The sequence below is a fragment of the Myxine glutinosa genome, chromosome 5 (assembly GCF_964187855.1).
Source record: "Myxine glutinosa chromosome 5, kmMyxGlut1.1, whole genome shotgun sequence".
Lineage (NCBI taxonomy): Eukaryota > Metazoa > Chordata > Myxini > Myxiniformes > Myxinidae > Myxine > Myxine glutinosa.
This window is the reverse complement of record NC_136265.1, coordinates 159,981,797-160,005,431: the sequence shown is the minus strand read 5'-3', so window position 1 is coordinate 160,005,431 and position 23,635 is coordinate 159,981,797.

Sequence of the window (23,635 nt, the reverse complement as noted above, 5' to 3'; positions counted from 1 at the left end):
CCACCGACTGATCGTTCTTCACATCCCCCGACTGGTCGTTCTGCACGATAACTGACTGGTCGTTCTGCACACTGAATGACTGATCGTTGTGCATGCCGACTGACTGATCGTTCTGCACGCTGTACTGACTGATCGTTCTGCACGATAACTGACTGGTCGTTGTGCACGCTGACTGACTGATCGTTGTGCATGCCGACTGACTGATCGTTCTGCATGCTAACTGACTGATCGTTCTGCACGCTGTACTGACTGATCGTTCTGCACGATAACTGATGAATCGTTCTGCACGCCGACGGACTGATCGTTCTGCATGCTGTACTGACTGATCGTTCTGCACGATACCTGACTGGTCGTTGTGCATGCTGACTGACCTATCTTTCTGCACGCTGACTGACTGATCGTTCTGCATGCTGACTGACTGATCGTTCTGCATGCTGACTGACTGAACGTTCTGCATGCTGACTGACTGATTGTTATGCATGCTGACTGACCTATCGTTCTGCATGCTGACTGACTGATCCTTCTGTATGTTGACTGACTGATCGTTGTGCATGCTGACTGACTGACCGTTCTGCATGCTGACTGACTGATCGTTCTGCACACTGTACTGACTGATCGTTCTGCACGATAACTGACTGATCGTTGTGCACGCTGACTGACTGATCATTCTGCATGCTGACTGACAACGTTCTGCATGCTGACTGACTGAACGTTCTGCACGCTGACTGACTGAACGTTCTGCATGATGACCGACTGATCGTTTTGCATGCTGACTGACTGATCGTTCTGCATGCTGACTGACTGGTCGTTGTGTACGCTTACTGACTGATCGTTCTGCACGCAGACCGACTGATCGTTCTGCACGCTGACTGACTGATCGTTCTGCATGCTGACTGACTGATCGTTCTGCACACTGACTGATTGTTGTGTATGCTGACTGACTGATTGTTCTGCACGCTGACTGACTGATCGTTCTGTATGCTGACTGACTGATCGTTCTGCACGCTGTACTGACTGATCGTTCTGCACGATAACTGACTGGTCGTTGTGCACGCTGACTGACTGATCGTTGTGCATGCCGACTGACTGATCGTTCTGCATGCTAACTGACTGATCGTTCTGCACGCTGTACTGACTGATCGTTCTGCACGATAACTGATGAATCGTTCTGCACGCCGACGGACTGATCGTTCTGCATGCTGTACTGACTGATCGTTCTGCACGATACCTGACTGGTCGTTGTGCATGCTGACTGACCTATCTTTCTGCACGCTGACTGACTGATCGTTCTGCATGCTGACTGACTGATCGTTCTGCATGCTGACTGACTGAACGTTCTGCATGCTGACTGACTGATTGTTATGCATGCTGACTGACCTATCGTTCTGCATGCTGACTGACTGATCCTTCTGTATGTTGACTGACTGATCGTTGTGCATGCTGACTGACTGACCGTTCTGCATGCTGACTGACTGATCGTTCTGCACACTGTACTGACTGATCGTTCTGCACGATAACTGACTGATCGTTGTGCACGCTGACTGACTGATCATTCTGCATGCTGACTGACAACGTTCTGCATGCTGACTGACTGAACGTTCTGCACGCTGACTGACTGAACGTTCTGCATGATGACCGACTGATCGTTTTGCATGCTGACTGACTGATCGTTCTGCATGCTGACTGACTGGTCGTTGTGTACGCTTACTGACTGATCGTTCTGCACGCTGACTGACTGATCGTTCTGCACGCTGACTGACTGATCGTTCTGCATGCTGACTGACTGATCGTTCTGCACACTGACTGATTGTTGTGTATGCTGACTGACTGATTGTTCTGCACGCTGACTGACTGATCGTTCTGTATGCTGACTGACTGATCGTTCTGCCCGCCGAATTCTGTCTCTCTGTTATTCACACACACACACACACACACACACACACACACACACACACACACACACACACACACACACACACACACACACACACACACACACACACACACACACACGTACGTACGTACACACAATATAACTCGCCCTCATCGGAACATTCGCTTTAAATCGGACCATTCTCTTGAAATCGGACCATTCTCTTGAAATCGGATCATTCTCTTGAAATCGGACCATTCGCGAGATCTTCAGGGAGAGTAAGGTAAAAACAGGCATGGGTGAAGAGGGACCAGGGAAAGAAAAGAAACAAAGGTTAGAAGTTCTGCGACTGTTCTCTAATCTGATGCGAAGACCGAAATGGAAAAAGCTTTATAAACTAAACGCGGACCCCGGAGGAAACACCGTTCAGATTCCCCGCCCACCTGCTGTGTTTTCTGTTGAACTTTGCCCGCTGCTTGTCAAGTCATGTGACCACGCGGGTGCGAAATTGATTGACATGATTTTCCCTGAAACCTCCTGCGAGTAATCCTCGAACGATCTCTTGCGATTATCTTCCAGGAATTAAAAATAACACATTTACCTGAGGGAGAGGCCGAGCTGAGTGAGCATTCAGCGCGTCATCCGCAGAAGCTTCGAGTACTGATGGCGACCAAAAGGGTATTTCTTGTGTTTTAAAGAAGTAAGGTCATCCTGCCTGGTTTTAATAATATTTTATTTACGGAAATATTCACATTTACTCTTTGAGCAAGTTGCACTTTCACCCCTAAGCGTTTGTCTCCACTTCCGCTTTTTGGCGTTGCCGAGCAACGGTGTTCTCGCCTGAGTGAAATCACATGAAGGATTGATGTAAGAAGGAATGAGGGAGCGGAGCGGAGTATGAATGAAGGTGAGCAGAAGCGGTGCGTTCCATCACCAAGTAGCTGTATTTAGCATATCGCCAACATATTATATATGACGACGTAAGACGTCGGGAGAAACAGCCACGTAGCAAGCCACAGTGTTGTCTGTCCTGCCCGCTGCTTGTCTGTCCTGCCACAGTGTTGTCTGTCCTGCCCGCTGCTTGTCTGTCCTGCCACAGTGTTGTCTGTCCTGCCCGGTTGTACTTCCTCAGGGAAAGGATGTGAGGAGGAGAGTGAAATGACCAGGTATGGGCGAAAGGGGAGTATGGGAGAGAATGGATGGAGTGGTGCGTTGGGCACTTCATAGGTTGAAAGGAAAAGTGGAAGATAGATTGAGAAAGATGAATGAGATTGTGTTTGAGTATGCGTGTGTCACGTTTGGAGTGAAAGAGTGTGCAGAGAGGGGTGAGAAGGAGGCATGTTTGAGCAGGAGGCAGAGGGAGACCCACGAGTTGAGAATGGAGTTGAGGAGCTTGAATAAAAGATGGAAGAGGGCAGTGGAAGGGGAGAGGAATGGGCTAGAGGTGTTGACAAGGCAGGTCAGGGTGAGGTTGGTGAAGCTGAAGAGAGTGGAAAGGATGAAGAGGCAAAGAAAAGAGAGGAAGAGAAAGAGAAAGAGGTTCTTTGAGAATCCTTTTTCAGTTTATGAAGGATCGATTGGAGCAGTCTCGATTTGGTGTGCTGAAGGTACCAAAGGAAGAGTTGGAAGGTCACCTGCGTGACACATATGCAGACACAAGGAGGAACGAAGTGGTGGCGGACATCGAAGGATTGGTGAGACTGACAGACATCTTTGGCTCTGACAAATCAAATGGGACACCTGGCTCTGAGGTTGATGCAGTTTTGAGGAAGGCATGGGCGGCATCGGCTCCAGGACCAAGCGGAGTGCCATACAAGGTGTTTAAGAGTTGTGAAGGCATCAGGCAGTGTCTGTTGGAAGGCTCTGAAGGTGGTATGGAGGCAAGGAGTGGTGCCCAGTCAATGGACAAGGGTGGAAGGAGTTTATATTCCAAAGCAGGAGGAGGCTGTGACACTGGCGCAGTTTAGACCAATATAATTGCTCGATGTAGATGGGAAGATATTGATGAGTGTTTGCGGCACGGCCCTCGGGCTTCATCAGAGGGAATGGTTTTTGTAAAGTATCTCGACAAACTGCGATCAATTGTCGTACGCGTTTATTCACTCTGCCGATCAAGGCCCGATTCACAGCGGCGCCATCCGAGCTCTGGCGTAGGGATACAACCCGGTCCCGGTGTAGGGATACAACGGTGAACATTTGCACTGCATACATGACATCCTCCCCTTTAAGTCCAAAATTACCAAGAGCAATACGTGCTAGATTTCCAGAATTGACATTTCAAAAGCAACATTTCCAAAACATGTGAAAATATGTGTGCAAACGGTTATGAGAATAATGAAAATACGTGAAAATAGAACATGTGTCAACGTGAAAAAAAAACATCTTCAAAGATTCAACCGGTCGGGTGCTTTTCTCTCACGCATTGAGCGTCGCGGTGTACCAGTGGATACAGAGTCCGAGGTGATTCCTTTGGGTCGCGGTGTACCAGTGGATACAGAGTCCGAGGTGATTCCTTTTGTCTCCACGAAGGGTGTAGCGTTTGCAGAGGTTTTCAGGGCACTCGAGCCGGCTGGAGCGGCCACGACGATCTCCGGCAGTGACGGGTCGAACTGTTGTCCTGACTGTGACGATGCTACAGGCTCCATCGACTCACAGTGACGGTAGGTTATGTGGTCCTGATGTCGACGAATTTCGCGGCCGTCCTGCAGGCGAATCACACTGGACAGTGGACCTGGCTTCTCGATGATGTCTCCCGGTAGCCACGTCGCACCTGCACCAAAATTTCGGGCAAACACTGGATCTCCAATGTTGATACATCGACTGTTGGACATCTTATCGTGCAGCAACTTTTGATTAAGCTGGCTCTGATAAACATTTGATGATATGTCTGGTTTGAGATTGTCAAGTGTCGATCTCAAGTGTCGTTTCATCAATAACTCAGACGGAGCTGCACCGGTTGTTGATTGTGGCGTGATGCGGTATTTGAACAGGAGACGAGAAAGCTTTGTTTCCAGGGTTCCCTCCTGAAGTTTCTGCAATCCGGATTTGATGATTCCCACGGATCGTTCGGCCAAGCCATTTGAAGCCTGGTGATGTGGGCTGACAAACTTATGTTTGATGCCGTTCCGACGTGTGAACTTGGCAAACTCGGTACTGGAAAAACACGAACCGTTATCACTCACGATCATCCTGGGCAGACCATGAGTGGCGAAACAGCGTCTGAGTCTTTCGATGACAATGGCTGACGTAGTACCACGCGTCACATAGGCATCAATCCATTTTGTGTGCGCGTCCGTAATTATTAGAATCATGCTGCCGTTAATAGGCCCGGCATAATCGAGATGTAGGCGATGCCACGGTTCGCTGGGCCATTCATTCCCAGGGATGCAGTGGCGCTTTCGCAGGTGTATTCCGGGTGCTCTGGCAGGGGTAACAATGTCGAACATGATGTTCGATATCAGCATCAAGATTCGGCCACCACACATAGTTTCTGGCGAGTGACTTCATCTTCACAATCCCGGGGTGACAGTCATGGATTTCATCCATGACCCTGGAACGCAGATTTTTCGGGATCACGACACGACATCCCCAGAGTAGGCAACCATTTTCCACGCTGAGTTCGTTTTTACGTGCTTTAAAAGCCGCAAAATCTGGGTCACCCTCAGGTAGCAAATGCCATTCAAGCTGTACAGCCTGGACAGTTCTGGACAGAACGGGGTCTCGTCGAGTATGAGTGCGGATCTGGCCGGAATCGACAGCACAATCTTCCAGATGATCCATCAGTGCGATAATGGATCCTGGTGTAGGCGAATCATCAACGGATTCTGGAAGGGGTAACCGACTCATGGCATCTGCATTTGTGATAGACGAACCGGGCTTATAACATATGGTGTAGTCATAAGCAGTGAGAAACAGGGACCAGCGGATGATCCTGGGCGGTAGTGCGTCAGATGTCGCCTTAGTTGGACCAAACAGACTGATCAGCGGCTTGTGATCAGTGCGAATCGTGAAATGATGTCCAAGAAGGTACTGGCGAAATTTGCCGACGCCGAAAACGATTCCCAATCCTTCCTTGTCAAGTTGGGAATAGTTTTTCTCTGCCGGGGACAACGTTCTGGATGCAAATGCAACCGGTCTTTCCGTACCATCAGGCATCACGTGCGATAATACACTCCCCACTCCATACCGACAGGCATCGCATGTCAGCACAAGATCCTTCTCTGGATCAAAATGAACGAGAACATTGGACGATTTGAGCAGATCCTTAGAGGTCTGGAATGCTGATTGTTCAGTAGACCCCCAGCTCCAGGAGACTCCTTTCCTCAAAAGCCGATAAAGGGGGCCCAAAACGTCGGTCACATTCGGGATGTAACGACCATAGAACTGAAGCAAACCGAGGTATGACTTCAATTCGGTCACATCTCGTGGAGAAGGAGCATCCTTGATAGCTCGGACTTTCTCATCTGTCGGGTGTAGACCCTCGGCATCAATCGTATGACCCAGGTACGTGACTGATGGCACCATAAACTTGCACTTGTCTCGACGCAAACATAGGCCGGAGTCCGAAATCTTCTTCAGAACTCTCTCCAGGTTCTGTAGATGTTCCGCGTCCGTACGACCAGTAACCAGAATATCATCCTGGTAACAAACGACGTTGCGTTCGGCGGCAAACAAACTGTCCATGACACGCTGATAAATTCCAGGTGCAGATTTCACTCCAAAACTAAGTATGTGGTACCTATACAACCCACGATGCGTGTTGATGGTAAGATACTGTTTCGAATTCTCGTCCAAGCAGAGCTGTAGATAGGCGGATTTGAGATCGAGTTTCGTAAAAGTCTTGCCTCCCGTGAGACGAGCATAGAGGTCTTCGATCCTCGGGATTGGATATTTATCCAATGAAGAACACCTGTTCACGGTCATTTTATAATCTCCACATATGCGGATGGACTGGTCCGATTTTATGACCGGAACGATGGGCGCCGCCCATTCGGCATACTGGATTTGCTCGATGATCCCCAGATTTTCAAGATGATCCAGTTCCTTGTCAATCCGCTCACGCAGGGCGAAAGGGACTGGGCGAGCCCTGCAAAATATAGGATTGGCATCCCGGTCAACCCTGAGTTTAACCGTATGTCCTTTCAAGGTTCCAAGCTCATCCTTGAAGACATCCGGGTACGTATCCAGCACATTTTTGAGTGTGTATGCTGCGGTAGGGGGAAACGTTGGCTGCCCGGAGTTGATGAATGCTTTCCCACTTCAGTCGAATTATGCTCAACCAGTTCCTGCCGAGTAAGGAAGGGCCCTTTCCAGGAATGACGATCAGGGGTAGGTGAAACTCACGGTTATCGTAGCCCACCGTGACATCACATGTACCGCAGGGAACAATCTTCTCACCCGTATAGGTGGAGAGTCCATAGGTAGTAGGTTTCAGATGGGGTCGGTCAGCATCACTCCACAGGTTTGTGAAAACAGCATGGCTGATGAGCGAGACGGCCGCACCAGTGTCGACCTCCATTTGCAATGGTCGATTGTTGACGACAACATTGGCAAGAAGAGGGTCCCGCCTATGGTGAGAATCAATATGAAGCAGGTCATACGATTCTGAGTTGTCGGAAACAGAGCTCACCTGGTCAAGCTCGGGTTCCTCCGAACCGATAAACTGATGAATCTTGTCAGCAGCTTTTCCTTTTCCCGATTTGCGAGTGATGCAAGCTGGAGCAATATGGCCAGTTTTCGAACAGAAATGGCAGGTGGCATCTTTGAACCGACACGTCTCCGGAGGGTGCTTTCCGTTGCACCGAAAACAGTTGTTGTGGGTTTGAGACTGCACTGGCTTCTGACGAGGAGCCTTGTTCCAACGTTGTGGCTGAACATGATCCAACCGATTCACAGCAGGGCTGGTACCAGATGAGCGAGTGGCACCGATGCTTGTAGCGTTGCATTCAGCACTTTCCATGGAAATGGCGGTGTCTCTGGCATTTTGGAACGTCAGTCTTCTCTCAGCAAGCAGGCGTCTACGAGTGCGGTCATCGGACATGCCAACCACCAGCAAATCACGAAGCATGTCATCGATCGTGTCCCCAAACTCACACAGATGTGACAGTTTTTTGAGGTGTGCAATGAAGTCTGCGATCGACTGACCTTGCTGCTGTCTGCACATGTAAAAATTAAACCGACACAGGATGACTGAAGGAGATGTGTTGCAATGTTCCTTCAAAGCGGCCTTGAGCTCTGCATACGTGAGCTCCTGGATTGTCCGAGGCCGAATCAGGTTTTTAACGAGTGTGAACGTCTCACCTCCGCAAACGGACAGGAAGACGGCCTTCATCCGGCCTTCGGTCGCAATGCCGTTCGCCTCGAAGAAGAAAGACAACCGCTCAGAATACGTGTCAAAATCCCCCTCATGAGGGTCGAATTCATCGATATGGCCGAAAGATGTCATGGTCTAGATGTTTATCCTCGTCGCCATGTAAAGTATCTCGACAAACTGCGATCAATTGTCGTACGCGTTTATTCACTCTGCCGATCAAGGCCCGATTCACAGCAGCGCCATCCGAGCTCTGGCGTAGGGATACAACCCGGTCCCGGTGTAGGGATACAACGGTGAACATTTGCACTGCATACATGACAGTTTTGTGGATGGTTCTGTCCAGAAGGCAGGAATACCAGGATCACCAGGATACATTGAACCCTCGGCAATGGTCTCGCAAGTGTTACAGGAGGCAAAGAGGCAAAGGAAGGATATGGCGATGGCATGGCTGGATTTGGAGAATGCATATGGGTCAGTGCCGCATGCCTTGATCAGGTATGCCATGGATTTCTTTTGGGTGCCACGGAGATTTAGGGATTTTTTGATGGCATATTATGATCAGATTTGGATGCGATTTGCGACACAGTCCTATGTAACAGAGTGGTAGAAGTTGGAAGTGGGGATCCCGATGGGATGTACGTTTAGTTTGTGCTGGTTATGGAGTTGCTGATACGTGCTTCGAGTGGCCATGGGAAAGAAGTGGAGCTCGCCCCTGGTCAGAGGTTGCCAGCAATGTTTGCATTCATGGATGACCTGACAGTTGTCAAATAGTCCGCTGATGCAGCAGTAGAGGTACTGGGACGACTGGAAAGGTTGATGCGGTGGGCAAGATTTGGGATTTAAAGCAAGAAAGTCGAGGAGTGTGGTCGTGAGACGAGGAGTGGTGGATAACATGCACAGGTTTGAGCTGGGAGGGGAGGTGGTTCCATCATTGGTGGAAACCCCTGTGAAGAGTTTGGGAACATGGTATAGAGTGGAGTTGAATGATGTGGGAAGGGTGGAGGAGGTGAGAAACAAGTTTTTGAGAAGTTTGAAGAGCATTGATGGATGTGGTTTGCCAGGTAAGTTGAAGGTATGGTGTTTGAAGTTTGGATTGATGCCACGAGTATTGTGGCCATTGATGATTTATGATATTGCGATTGGGCATGTGGAGAGGATGGAGGTTGTGGTGAGCGGGTTTGTGAGGAGGTGGTTGGGAGTGCCACGCTGTTTGACGAACATTGCTTTTTAGGGTCAGGGTGGAAAACTCCAGTTTCCCTTGACATCATTAACCGAGGAGTTTAAGGTGGTGAGGGTGCAGGAGTTCATGATGTTGTGGGATTCAAATGATTCAGTGGTAAAGAATGCTCTCCCAGGGAAAAAGGGAAGTCGGAAGTGGAATGCAAGAGCAGAGGTGCATGAGATGGAGGAGCGGTTGCAACAGGAGGAGGTCATGGGGATGGAACAGCACGGGAAGCATGGCTTGGGGTGGATGAAGCATGAGCGATGGGGAAAGGCATGTGTGAAAGAGAGGAGGAAGATTGGGGAAAGGCATGTGTGAAAGAGAGGAGGAAGATGGTTGAGAGGGAGGTGAGAAGAAAGGAAGAGGAGGGGAGATATGTGAAAGCAGTCAGACAGGCACAGCAAGGTGCTTGGATTAGGTGGGAAGGTGTGTGGGGGAGGGCAGTGAAGTGGCAAGAGATTTGCAACGACTACATCCTGGATAACAAACTGGACTTTCTCTGTCTCACCGAAACCTGGCAACAACCTCTGGACTACTACACGCTCAACCTCACCACACCCAATGGATATTCCTACGTCAATAAACCACGCTCGGAGGGCCGAGGTGGTGGAATTGCCGTTATCCACCGTCAAGACATCAGGACCAGCCTCATCCCCATCGCCTCATCCTCATCCTTTGAACACCTGGCTTTTAAACTATCTGGTCGCACGCAGTCAGTCATGGCTGTCGTCTACCGCCCTCCCAAACCACACCCATTATTCCTGTCTGACTTCTCCTACTTTCTGACACAGCTATGTTCCCTCTCCCCCTCAATCCTCCTCCTTGGTGATTTCAATATCCACATGGACTCCACTGACTCCACAATAACCACTGACTTCACTGATTTACTCACCTGCTTTAACCCTACTCAACATGTCAACTTTCCTACGCATATCCGTGGTCACATTTTGGACCTTGTCTGCTCCACTGGATTAATTTTGCACCATCTCTCTGGCTCCGACCTCACCCTCTCTGACCACTTAGCCATCACTATGACCATCAACATCCCCACCCCAACACCAAGACATTATCGCACTATCAACTTCCGAAAGCTAAACGCTCTTTCACCTACCTCATTCTCATCCACCCTCTCTGAAAAAATGTCCACTTCTCCCTTCATTGACCTCCACACCCTTTCCGACCTCACTGACTACTACAACCACACTCTCTCCTCCTGCCTTGACCAGCTTGCGCCTGTAAAAACCAAAACAGTTTCTTTCACCCATTCTGCTCCCTGGTTTACCCCTGAACTCCGCCTGATGAAAACTCGTGCTCGCCAACTTGAAAGACTCCGCAATAAAACAGGTCTCACAGTTCACTCCCAAGCCTGCAAGGACCACCTACAACACTACAAAGATGCCCTCTCCCACGCCCGCTCCGCCTACTACTCTCAAATTATCCACTCTGGCTCCGGAAACCCAAAAGCACTCTTCTCGACAATAAACAAACTCCTCCACCCCCTGGACACCACCACCCAGTCATTCACAGTAGACAACTGCATCTCCTTCCTTTCTTTCTTCCAACGCAAAATTGACAACATCTACAACAGCTTGACCACCGCCGCACCCGCTCCCCCTCCAACCACCTGCCCCCCCTTATCCTGCCTTCCCCTGTCTCAATTCTCCCCGGTCTCCCCTACTGACCTCTCTGAACTCCTCATGGGAATGAAAACTGCCACCTGCACTCTTGACCCCATCCCCTCCAGCTTTGTCAAGGCCTCCCTCCCTGCTCTCTCTCCACTTATCATTGCAACAATAAACTCCTCCCTGTCTACACGCATCGTCCCACCATCCCTCAAAATTGCTGCTGTTACCCCATTCTAAAAAAACCTGGTCTAAACCCTGACACCCTAAACAACTTCAGACCCATCTCCAACCTACCCTTTCTGTCGAAAGTTTTGGAACGCGCTGTAGCCACTCAACTCAAACATCACCTCTCTGCCAATAACCTGTATGAAACATTCCAATCCGGATTCCGCTCCAACCACAGTACTGAAACTGCTCTCCTCAAAATCACCAACGACCTTCTCCTCTCCTCTGACGCTGGCAACCTCAACATTCTCGTCCTCCTCGACCTCAGCGCTGCCTTTGACACCATCGATCACACCATCCTCCTCACCCGACTTGAATCCACCTTTAACGTTACCGGCACTGCCCTCTCTTGGATTAAATCATACCTCTCTGACAGATGCCAGTTCATCTCCATCAATAACTGCAAATCCCCCACTGCTCCCCTCCCCCAAGGTGTCCCCCAAGGTTCAGTTCTTGGCCCCCTCCTCTTCATCCTTTACCTGTCCCCTGTCGTGGAAGTGTGTAGGGACTCAAGACGCCAATGGTCGGAAACAGGTTTACAAAAGATCACAACTTTATTAACTGGTTGTTCACTTCATTCCAATACCAAATAACTACCGTTTAACTCAATGGACCAGGTAACTCAATCCGCATAGTCCCTCTTTCGTGGCTGCAGCACCGTACTCGTGGTACGCGTTCATTCCGTCGGGCAGGGCTTCTGAGGATGAGTGCTCTCGAGTCAAGGAGATGTTTACTCTTTTATGGGCACCGCAGTATTAATCCTTCCTCCGCTAATCCTAATCCGTTCTCCGCAAACGTTACTTGGTCGCCTCACTGGCACCAGCTCGCTCCCCTCATGCTGCGAGTTCCATTTACCAAACAATAGGGGGGTGCTCCAGCCTGGGGCTGTGACCAGGTGGACAAGAGATTACCATGTTCGTGCACATTCCTGACATTCATTTACGAAATCGTCTATCTGCTTCGTTACCAGTCCCAATCAATGAGTTACCAGTCCCAATCAATGAGTTACATTTCCACACCCCCCTCGGTCACTTAATCCGCCATCATGGTCTCCAATTCCACTGCTTCGCCGATGTCATCCAGCTTTTCATCTCCACCAAGTCCGTCTCCACCGACACCCACTCTATCCTGACAAACTGCATCTCTGAAATAAAATCCTGGCTTCAAATCAACTTCCTCAAACTTAACTGTGATAAATCTGAAATAATCATCATTGGCCCAAAAACGCTCACAAAATCCACCCATAACTTTGCCCTCAACATCGACGGTATCCCAGTATCCACCTCCCCTCTCATCCGGAATCTTGGCGTCATCTTTGACCAAACCCTCTCCTTCGACAAATACACTAAACAGATCACAAAGACAGCCTTCTTTCACCTGAAAAACATCGCCCGTCTCCGCTCATCCCTCTCCTCCACGGCTGCAGAAACCCTCATCCACGCCTTCATCACCTCCCGTCTGGACTACTGCAATAGCCTCCTCTATGGTTCACCCTCAACAATCACCAATAAACTCCAATACATTCAGAACTCCGCTGCCCGTCTACTCACCCATTCCCGGACCCGTGACCACATCAGCCCCGTCCTTTACAAGCTTCACTGGCTCCCCATCTCCCAGAGAATCCAGTACAAAATCCTCCTCTTGACCTACAAAGCCCCCCATAACCTGGCCCCATCCTACCTGGCTGATCTCCTCTGCAGACACACTCCCACCCGCAACCTCTGCTCTGCTGGTACCAACCTCCTGACCCCCCCCCCCATCCGGACCAAATTCAGATCCTGGGGGGACAGGGCCTTCTCCATTGCTGCTCCCACCCTCTGGAACTCACTACCTCACACCATCAGAGACTCCTCCTCACTCACCACATTCAAAACATCACTCAAGACCCACCTGTTCAGCACTGCATTCAACATTCAACACACAGCATTTAACCCCTGACTATCACTTCTCCTTCTCCCTCCTTTTGCTTTAAATATTTCCCTTTTGATTCTTGTCTTTTTGCAATTGTTGTTTCCATGTTTTGTTATGCATTATGTTTTGCACTCTGTCAAAGCGCCTTTGGGCTTCAGGAAAAGCGCTATACAAAATAAATGAATTATTATTATTATTATTATTATTTGGAGGATGGAGCCAATATTGTTGAGTTTCCTGTTGCGGGCAACGTATGATGTGCTTCCGTCTCCAGTAAACTTGAGATTGTGGGTGTTGTTGCAGGAGGAGAGATATTATTTGTGTGGAGGTTTGGTAACGGTGCAGCATGCACTGAGTGTGGCACGCTTGGAACAAGATCGCCCATAGGGTTGCTCGTGGGGCGGGTACTCTACTAGTGGCAATGACATAGTAAATATGACCATAACACTTTAATCCCAATGTCGTGAATACAAAGTTGATGGATTGAAGTGGTGTGTGATTCATGAATCAATGATAAGCGATGTACGGTACTAACAACCACGGAAGGAAAGAATGCGCCTCGGTTTTTTGATAACAAGGCATTAACCCAACCCTTGTGGAGTATCTAGATTACAGTAGATCTTCCCTCAGTTCAGGAAATAAAACTTACGTCACGGATATCAGGATTCATCCAAATTTCTTTGTTTAATGTTATGAACAGCATTAGCGACTGTTAAAAAAGCTAATCATGTGTGTTTGTGGTTTATAATATTTAACAAGCCCGGCTACGCCGCTGTTAGACTTGCAGTCTTGTTATATTGAGTGAGTCGATATTTTCTTGGAACAATTGATGGAGGTAGACACAGACACACACCACACACACACACACAAGGTAGTGGACGTAGGGTTGTAGGTTGTATCAGAAGTACAAGCATCTTAAAAATTGTTGTCGATGATAGATAACCACCTTGTCGACCAAGCAGGAGACGAGGGGCTCAAATAGGCTGACAACGGCGGAAGAAAAGTAAGACATTTGATTTGTTCTCAGATTTAATTGTGAACAACTGAGACATATGCTTTTTTAAAATGAGTTTCGGCCATTTCACTTGTACTGCAGTCAACTTGGTTATGCTGGAAACAATGTAAAAATAAAAAAGCTTTGCATTTCAACAGCAACTGACATAAAAATACGAGGATGGAAAAAAGGGACGATAATATATTTGGCCTAAACAAATGGAATAATGTAAATTTGTTATTTGTTACAAAAAGGGACGACTGATCGTTCTGCATGCTGACTGACTGATCGTTCTGCACGCTGACTGACTGAACGTTCTGTACGCTGACTGACTGAACGTTCTGTACGCTGACTGACTGAACGTTCTGCACGCTGACTGACTGAACGTTCTGCACGCTGACTGACTGATCGTTCTGCACGCTGACCAACTGATCGTTCTGCAAGCTGACTGACTGATCGTTCTGCATGCTGACCGACTGATCGTTCTGCACACCGACCGACTGATCGTTCTGCACGCTGACTGACTGATCGTTGTGCACGCTGACTGACTGATCATTCTGCATGCTGACTGACTGAACGTTCTGCACGCTGACTGACTGATCGTTCTGCATGCTGACTGACTGATCATTCTGCACGCTGACTGACTGATCGTTCTGCATGCTGACTGACTGAACGTTCTGCACGCTTACTGACTGATCGTTCTGCATGCTGACTGATCGTTCTGCACGCCGACCAACTGATCGTTCTGCAAGCTGACTGACTGAACGTTCTGCACGCTGACTGACTGATTGTTCTGCATGCTGACTGACTGATCGTTCTGCACGCTGACCAACTGATCGTTCTGCACGCTGACCAACTGATGGTTGTGTACGCTGACTGACTGACCGTTCTGCACACTGACTGACTGATGGTTGTGTACGCTGACTGAATGATCGTTCTGCACGCTGACTGACTGATCGTTCTGCATGCTGACTGACTGATCGTTCTGCACGCTGACTGACTGATCGTTCTGCATGCTGACTGACTGATCGTTCTGCGCGCTGACTGACTGATCGTTCTGCACGCTGACTGACTGATCGTTCTGCACGCTGACTGACTGATCGTTCTGCATGCTGACTGACAGATCGTTCTGCATGCTGACTGACAGATCGTTCTGCATGCTGACTGACTGATCGTTGTGTACACTGACTGACTGATCATTGTGCACGCTGGACTGACTGATTGTTCTGCATGCTGGACTGACTGATCGTTCTGCATGCTGGACTGACTGATCGTTCTGCACACTGGACTGACTGATCGTTCTGCATGCTGGACTGACTGATCGTTCTGCATGCTAACTGACTGATCATTGTGTACGTCAACTGACTGATCGTTGTGCATGCTGGACTGACTGATCGTTGTGCATGCTGGACTGACTGATCGTTCTGCACGCTGGACTGACTGATCGTTCTGCATGCTGGACTGACTGATCGTTCTGCATGCGAACTGACTAATCGTTGTGCACGCTAACTGACTGATCGTTGTGCACGCTGGACTGACTGATTGTTCTGCATGCTGGACTGACTGATCGTTCTGCACACAAACTGACTGATCGTTCTGCACGCTAACTGACTGATCGTTGTGCACGCTAACTGACTGATCGTTGTGCACGCAAACTGACTGATCGTTGTGCACGCTAACTGACTGATCGTTGTGCACGCTGGACTGACTGATTGTTCTGCATGCTGGACTGACTGATCGTTCTGCACAGTGACTGACTGATCATTCTGTACGCTGACTGACTGATCGTTCTGCACGCTGACTGACTGATCGTTCTGCACACTGACTGACTGATCGTTCTGCACGCTGACTGACTGGTCGTTCTGCACGCTGACTGACTGATCGTTCTGTATGCTGATTGACTGGTCGTTCTGCATGCTGACTGATCGTTCTGCACACTGACTGATTGATCGTTGTGTAAGCTAACTGACTGATCGTTCTGCACACTGACTGACTGATCGTTCTGCACACTGACTGACTGATCTGCATGGTGACTGAGTGATCATTCTGCATGCTGACTGACTGATCGTTCTGCATGCTGACTGACTGATCGCTATGCATGCTGACTGACTGATCGTTCTGCATGTTGACTGACTGACCATTCTGCATGCTGACTGACTGATCGTTCTGCACGCTGACTGACTGAACGTTCTGCACGCTGACTGACTGATCGTTCTGCATGCTGACTAACTGATCATTCTGCACGCTGACTGACTGATCGTTCTGCATGCTGACTGACTGATCGTTCTGCATGCTGACTGACTGATCATGATGCACGCTGACTGACTGATCGTTCTGCACGCTGGATGACTGATCGTTCTGCATGCTGAATGACTGATCGTTCTGCATGCTGACTGACTGTACGTTGTGAACGCTAACTGACTGATCGTTCTGTACGCTGACTGACTGATCGTTCTGTACGCTGACTGACTGATCGTTCTGTACGCTGACTGACTGATCGTTCTGCATGCTGACTGACTGATCGTTCTGCATGCTGACTGACTGATCGTTGTGTACACTGACTGACTGATCGTTCTGCACGCTGACATGACTGATCGTTCTGCACGCTGACTGACTGATCGTTCTGCACGCTGACTGACAGATCGTTCTGCATGCTGACTGACTGTTCGTTCTGTATGCCGAATTCTGTCTCTCTCTTACACACACACACACACACACACACACACACACACACACACACACACACACACACACACACACACACACACACACACACACACACACACACACACACACACACACACACACACACTATAACTCGCCCTCATCGGAACATTCGCTTGAAATCGGACCATTCGCTTGTAATCGGACCATTCGCTTGAAATCGGACCATTCGCTTGAAATCGGACCATTCGCTTGAAATCGGACCATTCGTTTGAAATCGGACAATTCGCTTGAAATCGGAGCATTCGCTTGAAATCGGAGCATTCGCTTGAAATCGGACCATTCGCTTGAAATCGGACCATTCCCTTGAAATCGGACCATTCCCTTGAAATCGGACCATTCCCTTGAAATCGGACCATTTGCTTGAAATCGGACCATTCCCTTGAAACCGGACCATTCCCTTGAACTCGGACCATTCGTTTGAAATCGGACCATTCGCTTGAAATCGGACCATTCGCTTGAAATCGGACCATTCGCTTGAAATCGGACCATTCGCTTGAAATCGGACCCTTCGCTTGAAATCGGACCATTCGCTTGAAATCGGACCATTCGCTTGATATCGGACCATTCGCTTGAAATCGGACCATTCACTTGATATCGGACCATTCGCTTGAAATCGGACCATTCGCTTGAAATCGGACCATTCCCTTGAAATCGGACCATTCCCTTGAAATCGGACCATTCCCTTGAAATTGGACCCTTCCCTTGAAATCGGACAATTCGCTAGAAATCGGACAATTCACTTGAAATCGGACCATTCGCTAGAAACCGGACCATTCACTTGAAATCGGACCATTCGCTTGAAATCGGACCATTCGCTGGAAATCGGAACATTCGCTTGAAACCGGACCATTCGCTTGAAATCGGACCATTCGCTTGAAATCGGACCATTTGCTTGAAATCGGACCATTTGCTTGAAATCGGACCATTCGCTTGAAATCGGACCATTCACCTGAAATCGGACCATTCTTTTGAAACTGGACAATTCATTTGAAATCGGACCATTCGCTTTAAATCTGACCATTCGCTTGAAATAGGACCATTGTTTTGAAACCGGACAATTCGTTTGAAATCGGACCATTCGCTTGAAATCGGACCATTCGCTTTAAATCGGACCATTCTCTTGAAATCGGACCATTCGCTTGAAATCGGACCATTCGCTTGAAATCGGACCATTCGCTTTAAATCGGACCATTCGCGAGATCTTCAGGGAGAGTAAGGTAAAAACAGGCACGGGTGAAGAGGGACCAGGGAAAGAAAAGAAACAAAGGTTGGAAGTTCTGCGACTGTTCTCTAATCTGATGCGAAGAGCGAAATGGAAAAAGCTTTATTAACTAAATGCGGACCTCGGAGGAAACACCGTTCAGATGCCCCTCCCACCTGCTGTGTTTTCTATTGAACTTTGCCCGCTGCTTGTCGAATCATGTGACCACGCAGGTGCGAAATTGATTGACATGATTTTCCCTGAAACCTCCGGCGAGTAATCCTCGAACGATCTCTTGCAATTATCTTCCAGGAATTTAAAAAATAACATTTACCTGAGGGAGAGGCCGAGCTTAGTGAGAATTTAGCGCATCATCCGCAGAAGCTTCGAGTACTGACGGCGACCAAAAGGGGATTTCTTGTGTTTTAAAGAAGTAAGGTCATCCTGCCTGGTTTTAATAATATTTTATTTACGGAAATATTCACATTTACTCTTTGAGCAAGTTGCACTTTCACCCCTAAGCGTTTGTCTCACTTCCGCTTTTTGGCGTTGCCGAGCAACGGTGTTCTCGCCTGAGGGAAATCACATGAAGGATTGATGTAAGAAGGAATGAGGGAGCGGAGCGAAGGATGAATGAAGGTGAGCAGAAGCGTTGCGTTCCATCACCAAGTAGCTGTATTTAGCATATCGCCAACATATTATATATGACGACGTAAGACGTCGGGAGAAACAGCCAGGTAGCAAGCCACAGTGTTGTCTGTCCTGCCCGGTTGTACTTCCTCAGGGAAAGGATGTGAGGAGGAGAGTGAAATGACCAGGTGTGGGAGAAAGGGGATTATGGGAGAGAATGCATGGAGTGGTGCGTTGGGCACTTCATAGGTTGAAAGGAAAAGTGGAAGATAGATTGAGAAAGATGAATGAGATTGTGTTTGAGTTTGCGTGTGTCACGTTTGGAGTGAAAGAGTGTGCAGAGAGGGGTGAGAAGGAGGCATGTTTGAGCCGGAGGCAGAGGGAGACCCACGAGTTGAGAACGGAGTTGAGGAGCTTGATGGAAGAGGCAGTGGGAGGGAAGAGGAATGGGCTTAAGGTGTTGACAAGGCAGGTGAGGGTGAGGTTGGTGAAGTTGAAGAGAGTGGAAAGGATGAAGAGGCAAAGAAACAGAGAGGAAGAGAAAGAGAAAGAGGTTCTTTGAGAATCCTCTTTCAGTTTATGAAGGATCGATTGGAGCAGTCTCGATTTGGTGTGCTGAAGGTACCAAAGGAAGATTTGGAAGGTCACCTGCGTGTCACGTATGCAGACACAAGGAGGAACGAAGTGGTGGAGGACATCGAAGGATTGGTGGGACTGACAGAGCCAGGTGTCCCATTTGATTTGTCAGAGCCAAATATGTCTGAGGTTGATGCAGTTTTGAGGAAGGCATGGGCGGCATCGGCTCCAGGACCAAGTGGAGTGCCATACAAGGTGTTTAAGAGTTGTGAAGGCATCAGGCAGTGTCTGTTGGAAGGCTCTGAAGGTGGTATGGAGGCAAGGAGTGGTGCCCTGTCAATGGACAAGGGTGGAAGGAGTTTATATTCCAAAGCAGGAGGAGGCTGTGACACTGGCGCAGTTTAGACCAATATCATTGCTCGATGTAGATGGGAAGATATTGATGAGTGTTTGCGGCACGGCCCTCAGGCTTCATCAGAGGGAATGGTTTTGTGGATGGTTGTGTGCAGAAGGCAGGAATACCAGGATCACCAGGATGCATTGAACCCTCGGCAATGGTCTCGCAAGTGTTACAGGAGGCAAAGAGGCAAAGGAAGGATGTGGCGATGGCATGGCTGGATTTGGAGAATGCATATGGGTCAGTGCCGCATGCCTTGATCAGGTATGCCATGGATTTCTTTTGGGTGCCACGGAGATTTAGGGATTTTTTGATGGCATATTATGATCAGATTTGGATGCGATTTGCGACACAGTCCTGTGTAACAGAGTGGGAGAAGTTGGAAGTGGGGATCCCGATGGGATGTACGTTTAGTTTGTGCTGGTTATAGAGTTGCTGATATATGCTTCGAGTGGCCATGGGAAAGAAGTGGAGCTCGCCCCTGGTCAGAGGTTGCCAGCAATGTTTGCATTCATGGATGACCTGACAGTTGTCAAATAGTCCGCTGATGCAGCAGTAGAGGTACTGGGACGACTGGAAAGGTTGATGCGGTTGGCAAGAATGGGCTTTAAAGCAAGAAAGTCGAGGAGTGTGGTCGTGAGACGAGGAGTGGTGGATAACATGCACAGGCTTGAGCTGGGAGGGGAGGTGGTTCCATCATTGGTGGAGGCCCCTGTGAAGAGTTTGGGAACATGATATAGAGTGGAGTTGAATGATGTGGGAAGGGTGGAGGAGGTGAGAAACAAGTTTTTGAGAAGTTTGAAGAGCATTGATGGATGTGGTTTGCCAGGTAAGTTGAAGGTATGGTGTTTGAAGTTTGGATTGATGCCACGAGTATTGTGGCCATTGATGATTTATGATATTGCGATTGGGCATGTGGAGAGGATGGAGGTTGTGGTGAGCGGGTTTGTGAGGAGGTGGTTGGGAGTGCCACGCTGTTTGACGAACATTGCTTTTTAGGGTCAGGGTGGAAAAACTCCAGTTTCCCTTGACATCATTAACCGAGGAGTTTAAGGTGGTGAGGGTGCAGGAGTTCATGATGTTGCGGGATTCAAGTGATTCAGTGGTAAAGAATGCTCTCCCAGAGAAAAAGGGAAGTCGGAAGTGGAATGCAAGAGCAGGGGTGCATGAGATGGAAGAGCGGTTGCAATAGGAGGAGGTCGTGCGGATGGAACAGCACGGGAAGCATGGCTTGGGGTGGATGAAGCATGAGCGATGGGGAAAGGCATGTGTGAAAGAGAGGAGGAAGATGGTTGAGAGGGAGGTGAGAAGAAAGGAAGAGGAGGGGAGATATGTGAAAGCAGTCAGACAGGCACAGCAAGGTGCTTGGACTAGGTGGGAAGGTGTTTGGGTGAGGGCAATGAAGTGGCAAGAGATTTGGAGGATGGAGCCAATATTGTTGAGTTTCCTGTTGCCGGCAACGTATGATGTGCTTCCGTCACCAGTAAACTTGAGATTGTGGGGGTTGTTGCAGGAGGAGAGATATTATTTGTGTGCGGGTTTGGTAATGGTGCAGCATGCACTGAGTGTGTTGCACGCTTGGAACAAGCTCGCCCATAGGGTTGCCCGTGGGGCGGGTACTCTACTCGTGGCAATAATATCGTAAATATGACCATAACACTTTAATCCCAATGTCGTGAATACAAAGTTGATGGATTGAAGTGGTGTGTGGTTCATGAATCAATGATAAGCGATGTTCGGTACGAACAACCACGGAAGTAAAGAATTCGCCTCGGTTTTTTGATACCATGTCATTAACCCAACCCTTGTGGAGTATCTAGATTACAGTAGATCTTCCCTCAGTTCAGGAAATAAAACTTCCGTCACGGATGTCAGGATTCATCCAAATTTCTTTGTTTAATGTTATGAACAGCAATAGCGACTGTTTAAAAAGCTAATCAAAGGTGTTTGTGGTTTATAATATTTTACAAGCCCGGCTACGCCGCTGTTAGACTTGCAGTCTTGTTATATTGAGTGAGTCGATATTTTCTTGGAACAATTGATGGAGGTAGACACAGACACACACCACACACACACACACCACACACACAAGGTAGTGGACGTAGGGTTGTAGGTTGTATCAGAAGTACAAGCATCTTAAAAATTGTTGTCGATGATAGATAACCACCTTGTAGACCAAGCAGGAGACGAGGGGCTCAAATAGGCTGACAACGGCAGAAGAAAAGTAAGACATTTGATTTGTTCTCGGATTTAATTGTGAACAACTGAGACATATGCTTTTTTAAAATGAGTTTCGGCCATTTCACTTGTACTGCAGTCAACTTGGTTATGCTGGAAACAATGTAAAAATAAAAAAGGTTTGCATTTCAACAGCAACTGACATAAAAATACAAGGATGGCAAAAAGGGACGATAATATATTTGGCCTAAACAAATGGAAAAATGTAAATTTGTTACAATAAGGGACGACTGATCGTTCTGCACACCAACGGACTGATCGTTCTTCATGCCGACCGACTGATCGTTCTGCACACCGACCGACTGATCGTTCTGCACGCTGACCGACTGATCATTCTGCACGATGACCGGCATTGTTCTGCACACCGATCGACTGATCATTCTGCACGCCGACCGACTGATCGTTCTGCACACCGACCAATTGAGCTGCACACCGACCGACTGATCGTTCTGCACACTGACTGATTGTTCTGCACACCAACCGACTGATCGTTGTGCACACCAATCGACTGATCGTTTTGCACACCGACCGACTGATCGTTCTGCACGCCAACTGACATCGTTCTGCACACCGACCGACTGATCGTTCTGCACGCCGACCGACTGATCGTTCTGCACACCGACCGACTGATCGTTCTGCACGCCGACCGATATTGTTCTGCACGCCGATCGACTGATCATTCTGCACGCCGACCGACTGATCGTTCTGCACACCGACCGACTGATCGTTCTGCACGCCGACCGACATTGTTCTGCACGCCGATGGACTGATCGTTCTGCATGCCCACTGAATGATCGTTCTGCACGCCGACCGACTGATCGTTCTGCACACCCACCAACTGATCGTTCTGTACGCCGACGGACTGATCATTCTGCACACCCACCGACTGATCGTTCTGCACACCCACCGACTGATCGTTCTGCACGCCCACCGTCTGATCGTTCTGCACACCCACCGACTGATCATTCTGCATGCCCACCGTCTGATCGTTCTGCACACCCACCGACTGATCGTTCTGCACGCCCATCGACTGATCGATCTGCACACCCACCGACTGATCGTTCTGCACGCCGCCCGACTGATCATTCTGCACACCCACCGACTGATCGTTCTGCACACCGACCAACTGAGCTGCACACCGACCGACTGATCTTTCTGCACACTAACTGATCTTTCTGCACACTGACTGATTGTTCTGCACACTGACTGATTGTTCTGCACACCGACCGACTGATCGTTCTGCACACCAGTCGAGTGATCGTTCTGCACGCCAACCGACATCGTTCTGCACACCGAGCGACTGATCGTTCTGCATGCCGACCGACTGATCGTTCTGCACAACAACAGACTGATCGTTCTGCACGCCGACCGACTGATCATTCTGCACGACGACCGACATTGTTCTGCACGCCGATCGACTGATCATTCTGCACGCCGACCGACTGATCGTTCTGCACACCGACCGACTGATCGTTCTGCACGCCGACCGACATTGTTCTGCACGCCGATGGACTGATCGTTCTGCACGCCCACTGACTGATCGTTCTGCACGCCGACCGACTGATAATTCTGCACACCCACCGACTGATCGTTCTGCACGCCGACGGACTGATCATTCTGCACACCCACTGACTGATCGTTCTGCATGCCCACCGACTGATCGTTCTGCATGCCCTCCGACTGATAGTTCTGCATACCCACCG